Genomic DNA, 7,634 nt, shown 5'->3' on the forward strand with positions numbered 1-7,634 from the left:
TGCACGCCATCTTTTGCGGGACTTAGAAATTCCCGACCTAGTGGTGGATGACTCGACTGCATTCTTCCCTTTCTCGACCACACCTTCCTCCACATTGTCTGCAACAAACTTAGCATTTTCCCTATTGTTTGGCTCATTCTCGATATCCACATAGGACTTAGAAAAGCCACTTGTGGCTGTGTCCTTCCCCACAACAATAGCTAATTCATCATACGTCTCAATTTTTTGTTTAGATACTTCGCATGCTTTCGATGCGCCTATAAGGGAGAAAGGAACGTATAATAACAATGCAATAATCACTTCACTCATAAATTCAATATTCAATATTCAATTCAATATAGATGTCATTAAATGATTTAGGTCAATGATAAACAAAAAAAAAAAAAAAATTTGTTAGGGAACAGGAGACATAACTCATGATTTTAAAGAAAAGTACAACAGAAAATACAATGTACAAATGCTAAGACCAGATTTTACAATAGATCCGCACATGAAAGTTATATTTGAAAAACCTTATAAAAGCAATGGAATCCTAAAAAGAATAACACTATAAATTTCATATAAAGAGGATACTTGAGCAGCCTTGTCTTGTTCTCAATTCATAGATTATAAAAGGCAAAAACATATATTATCATTTATATTAAGAAAATATAGTTGGAAGCCATACCATGACTTCTTCTTGGTATGTCTTCGCGTCGCATGTTATCATTTTTAGGTTATCATCTCAGCCAAAGCCATTCTTCTTTCTAATAGTCTGAATAGTGGACCACATGATCCTTAGAGTTCGCATCCGATTTTCAACATAAGAGGGGTGGCACTCAACCCCAAATTGGGCAGTTATCTCATTCGCTACAAGAGCAAAGGAGCTTGCCTTGAAAGTGCTAGACAGCTTGTTGCCCTTTACAGCCTCCTGCGCAAGTAGCCTAAGTATCGTTAAGTGCATAGGCGGCAACCACCTGAATTGCTTGTTGCTGCTCACCTTCTCTTTGCCATTTGACATTACTACATATGAAAATTGTATAGTGAAAGTAACATTTAAAAATGAGAGTAGCATTTAGTAATTACACTTGGAATATGAACAACAAATCAAACACACATACAACCACGCTTATAGATGTGCACAACAGAATGAAACATGCTAACACTGGAAATAACAATGTAATACTATCAAATAACAATGTAATGCTAAAAATACTTTTTCATTACACCACTAGAGGTCTATAGTAAATACATTGTCTTTACAAAAAAAAAAAAAACATATTACAATCATAGAAATCTAAATAAAGTACTACTCTCCACTCCTAGTATAATCAGACCACATAGCTTTGCATAACTCATCTCTCTTAGCATTCCACAATCTACTGTCTTCAATGGACTCCCTACGTGATTGTGTTTCTTATTGGGGGTCACTAGACTCTACTTGGTTCATTATATCTTCCATAATATGGTCATTTGGTTCAACCCCCATAATGTGATTATGAACCACACAACATGCTAACACTACTTTCACTTGGGTTTCAAAATACCAAAATGGTTCTACATCCAACACTCAAAAACGTTTCTTCAACACTCCAAACCCTCGCTTAATGGTAATTCTCAATGAAGAGTGTCATAGGTTGAACAATTCTTGCTCATTCTCAGGAGGACGATTACTAAACTCTTTCAAGTGATATCGCACACTCCGATAAGGTGACAATATTCCATTTTTATTACCATACCCTGCATCACCAAGATAATATTTATCTACATATATTCAAAAATAAAACCAAATCACTATTATGCTTAGGAAAACGCACAATATTTATTAAACTAATAAACCAAAAAGGTGAAGTAATCATATAATACCTTCGGGAATTGAAAATCCCCCTAGCCTAGCAAATGCATCATTTAACACACGTGAATCATGTGCACTGCCTTCCCATCTAGCCAATATATAAGTGAACTTTAAGTCAAAACTAATGGCAGTAACACATTTTGCATGGTTCCATCTTTACAACCACAAAATCTTCCTTGTATTTCAGGTGGCACAGATGCATGAACATGTGTACCATCTATTGCTCCAACACAATCCTAATTTTTGACAGACATAATAGTTTAAAATTACACAAATCTTCACAATTTACAAAAAAACACAAGTCATAATATTTACCTTAAAATATGGGTAGAACCTTCTGCTATTCCTTATCTCTGGGGGTATATCTTTGCTGCGCAGTCTTATTAGAGCTCTATATAATTTCAGGACCCCCCTAAGGATGACCTTGAAGTATCTATGAACAGTCTCAGTTGATCTATAGATTCGACTACCCATTCACGGAATCTCACATTATGACCAATAATGTGTAAGAAAATAAGCACTTGCTCCGTAACAAACATGTGAATAGTTGGGCGTACGTGCTCCTCCTCAGTGAGGATGTGACATAAGTGGTGGAAAGCTATAGGCTTCATCCTAATTTGATTCACACAATGTCTCTTACTTCCATGCAGAATACTATTTATGTATTCCTCTCTCTTGGTTGCATGATTAACATAAGGCGCCTTAGGCAGTCGTCTACATCTACGCTGTAATTTCCTTATCAATACAACCCCCACAAGGAGGACAGATGCAACTGAGGCAAGAATTGCGGCTTTGGTTTTTTTCTTCATCTAAAAAATCACAAACACTATGGTCTAAGAGGTATGTAAACAAGTATGCTATTGATTACACAGTAAATAAAAACAGCCACAAACTGAAAACATCAAAACCACATTGATAACAAGTACCAAATCACATTGCATTCTATTTACAATCAATATTTACACCATCACAGTACCAACATAAACCACGTTGATTATGATGGTATTATAAATCACATTGCATTCTATTTTTGTATAATTGTAACACCAACAACAGTTAAATTCTTAAATCAATAATTACAAAATGGATAATTAAAAAAAGTAAGTAAATAAATAAATAATTATATAAATAAATAATTAATTATATGAAGTAAATAATTATATAAATAAATAAACAAACAAACAAATAAATATATATATATATATATAGATCGGATTCGAGAGGGTGGGAAGGAGGTTGGGTTGTTTATGGGTTTGAGGGAATGTGGATTAGAGGTCAGGTTTTGGTCGGAGGTGTGTGGATCAGAGGTGTGTGGATCGGAAGTGTGTGGATTGGATTGATAAACTCACTCACCATGGATCGGATCGGGACTGAGAAATGGAAACTCACTCACTGTAGGTCGGATCGGGACTAAGAAATGGAAAGGAAACTCACTGTGGGTCTACGTTTGGCGCTCGTCGGATTGTGGGTGGAGCTGTGAGAAGTGCGTGTGGAATGCGCTGTGATGAGTGCACTGTTGTGAGGAGTGCATGTGAGAGCTTGTGCTGCTGTGAGGAGTGCGCTGCTATGAAAGAGCTCAGACTGTGTTGTGTGAGGAGTGGAAATGGTTTGAAGTGAAAATATGAACGTAAATGATTTTACAGGTGTTTTGGGTTATTTAACGGTCAAAGGGGAAAAGCATTTCAGTTGACTGAATTTACTGGTTAAACCAAACACTTAAGTTTTACGAAAAAACATTTCCAAAAGTAATTTGAAGCCAAAACAAACACAGCCTTAATCTATTCATCTTCCAATATTTTGACTTTTTCAATTTTCTCATTTTAATCTGCCTACATGTGCGGTCTCACCCAACCTAAGAAACCCATCCACACCTGAGATAAAAAAACGAGCAAACTAATTTCCTTTTCTCCTTTTATTCATCTTAGACCGTATTAAATGTCCACCCATTTTTTTTCTAAGATTAAAATACCTTGTAAATTTTTCTAAGACTAAAATACCTTTTTTTTCATCTCCCACCTTTCTATAGTCTTTTTTTTTTTAATAAATTTATAATCGCTTCTCTTTTTACTCCCTTCTAACAACGTACTTAGAAAAAAATATTGAAGGAGAAGCAAATTAAGAGAGGGGTCAAAGAAGAACTCAATCACAATTAAGAAGGTACTTTTAATTATTCATTTATTTATATCGAAATATGATTTGATTTTGATTTTTTTTTTGTTCTTGTTATATTATTATAGTTCAAAATGGATGAGGATTTAAGTTCAAGTAGGACTTAACTATGCATTTCAAGGAATTATTTTGACTTGAATAAGCTTCCTAAAGAAGGTACTATTATTTTATTTGAGAAATGACAATTTTAAATTTCATATTCAAATGTGGTGTTGATTTTTTTTTAAATAATTCTTGTGACAAAATAGCACAAATGGATGAGGACTTTATTGCAAATGAAACTCACCAAAGCGATTCAAGAAATTATATTGAGTTGAATGAGTCTTCAAATGATGTAAAATAGTGACATATGTGGAGAGAAAGTTCTTGAAAAATATAAGTTTGAGTCTTTTGTTGGTCAATATTTTCTTAGTGAAGAAGAGGCTTTTATTTTCTATACAACTTATGCAAGTCAACATGGTTTTTCTATTAAAAAAGGTTGGTTTGTCACAAAAATTAAAGAAATAGTAAGGCGGGATTTCTTTTGTCATCAAGAAGGTAAACCACCATTAAAATTTGTGGATTCATCTAAGAAGCAAAGAAATAGAGAGTCTTTAAAATGTAGATGCAAAGCTCATCTAAGGATTGCCTTCTGAAAGTCACTTGATATTTTTCCATAAGAATGGTATGTCACTAAGTTTATTGTAGATCACAATCATGAATTTTTTGTCTCCTTCAAAAGTGTGATTTCTTTCTAGTAATCGAATTATCACTACATAAGATGAAGATCACATTCAATTGTTGAAAGGAGCTAATCTTTTGATTAGACAAATAATTCATATCGTGGAACTTAAGAACAAAAAAGTGGAACATGGACATCTTCCATTTTTTCAAAGAGATATTTGTTACATTTATGTGATATTGAGAAGTGTGCATGTAATGAGTGGTGCTATGAGCCTCTTACAATATTGCAAAGATGCAAAAGAAGAGAATTCAAAGTTTCATTATGCTTTTAAAATAGACGATGAGAGAAAGTTGAAGCATATTTTTTGGGCGCCTTATCCTTGCATTGATTGGTACCAAAAAAATGGTGATATGAAGGTGAATTTTCTATCTTCTAAAGATTCATAATTATTTTTCAATTTGGATAGGATTTGAAATATTTTGTATTGTAATAATTTTGTATTTGATTGGCAAACTTTTGCATCATTAACAAAGAAGCCACCCAAGTCAATTTTGACTGATCAAGATCCATGGATCACCAAGGCAAATTCAAAAGAATTGCCACTCACAAAATATGTTTTTTTTTTCATATGGCATATTACCGCTAAATTTAGTAGTTGGTTTACATCAATTCTTCACAATCCATATTCGAGTTGGTGCATGTATTTCTACAAGTTATAAAAGCCAGACTCATATGAAGAATTCGAATACCAATGGCTACAAGTTATTACAAAATATGACATGTTTGAATAAGCATGTGATTGGGTTATACCAAATTAAGCACTTTGGGGTAACGCGTTACCTTCGTGGATATTTTTTTTGGTGAAATGACAACAACGTGAAGATCTGATAGCATTAATGCCTTTATCAAATGATTTGTTAGTTCTCACATAAGCTTGATCTAATTTGTTAAACAAGTAAATCATTATTTTATCATTACAATTTATTTTATATATGTCCCATTGTTTTATATTTGTCAATGTTAGTATTTTTTTTTTTTTTTTTTAAATCTTGGTGTGTCATTAAAATGCTTATAATTTGTTGTCATTTTTTAATTTTAGATTAACCTTGCCATTGAAGATGTTGAACAAATACAATCATATGATACAATGTTAGAAACATTTAGGGGTTCTTGTTTAAGAACCCCTTCACCATTATAAGACCAAGCACATAGAGTGTTAACACTTTATGCTTTCAAATTATTTCAAGAGGAGTTTGGGAGTGCTACAATATATTTTGTGCTTCAAGAAAATGGTAGTGAATTTATGTTGCAATATTACAAATACAAAACTAGTCAGAACACAACGTTTTGTGGGATGGTGATATGACTAATTGCAATTGCAATCAATTTTCATGGTATACTTTGTCGCCACATATTTAGGATATTTCTTCACAAAGATTGCCACCGAATTCCACATATGTATCTCTTATCACGTTGGGATCGTGACGCATGACGCATCACTGAAGGGAAAAGAATTGCAAGTTTTAAATGATGAAAATTTAGTGGACAAGGAAACTAATATCGATTGCGATGTTAATGATGTGATTGATGAAGATTGTTTTATTACTTGTTCTTCAATCTCGAAGACAAAGGGTTGTCCAAAGCAAAAACAAATGAAATATGGAAGAGAGTTGGAGAAGCAAAAGGTCTTGTAGACTTTGCAAGCATATTAGCAATAATATCTCTACATGTCCAAAGAAGAATATTTGTACTTCCTCAAGTTGTGCCAAAAAAAAAAAATGACATCAATAGATATTGGTTTCAACCCAATAATTTTTTGAAATGATAGATTGAAATTTTTTTGAGATGATGAAAGAAAAATTATGATATGTATTTGGTTAACATTGTCATGTAGACAAAATGTTTTTAGAAGATTTGATGGAATTTACTTGTTGAACTTTTGCTTGATCATTGTTTTAATTGTTTAAGTATATGTTGCATTTTAATTATCGAGGATATGTTATCTTGGTGTGATAATTTTATTGTCCCATTTGATTTTAAAGTTTTTGTTCATTTTTATATCTATTTTGAACACTCTAACTCACTAATGTTGTTTACGAACCTTTCATTCTAATAGTAATGAATTGGTGGTACTTAAAACTATTTTCTTATTCTTAAAATGAAAATTCTCTTAATCATTAAAAAACAAAAATAAAAAACTAGAAAGATAAAAATTGTGAAAAAATTAGAGCCACATTAATGAAATTGAATGGGATATATATAATAGAAATCAATTTATGATTTCAATTGGGTTTAGGGATTAAATCCAATATCTTAGAGGGTTTTCTTTTTTTTTTTGGGAGGTGAGGGACAATAGTGTATATATATCAATTATCATATTAAAATTTTGAAATGAATATCCAGGCTGATAAAACAAAAATATAGAAACCACGTATTGTCAAAACTTCCAAAAGGTTAAGGTTAGGATCGAAATCTAGCATTGACAACTTTGATTGGACCAACTAGCCACCCTTCCATAGTGTAGTTTGATGGGATTTTCAAACACCAACCTCTATACTGCAATGCATAGTGGCCCTATTGCTCTAACTATACCGTATCGTGTATATCCTTAATTTAAGGGATACTTACACATGACTTAATGAAATAAAATATTTGTTAAAAACTATAAAATATTGACTTGGATTGTTGATGAACATGAAATCTAGGAGTAAGAATTTCATTTGGACCGTTCGATGAACATGAAATCCATTCAAAAATGCAATTGAGTTCATGACAATCAAAATGATGTGTTAAATGCAATGGTTGAATGTTCCAATCAAAAGATCAAATCATATCAAGTTTCAATGATTGATATGCATTCTTACATATTATGGCATATGGAGATGTGTTAGCTATAAATTTTGCCCCTTGAAGTCAAATTCTATCTCCATCATAGGATTTGGGGTTAGATTAGGAACCACAAACTTT

Source organism: Quercus suber, unplaced genomic scaffold (genome assembly GCF_002906115.3).
Source record: "Quercus suber isolate HL8 unplaced genomic scaffold, Cork oak 2.0 scaffold_190, whole genome shotgun sequence".
Lineage (NCBI taxonomy): Eukaryota > Viridiplantae > Streptophyta > Magnoliopsida > Fagales > Fagaceae > Quercus > Quercus suber.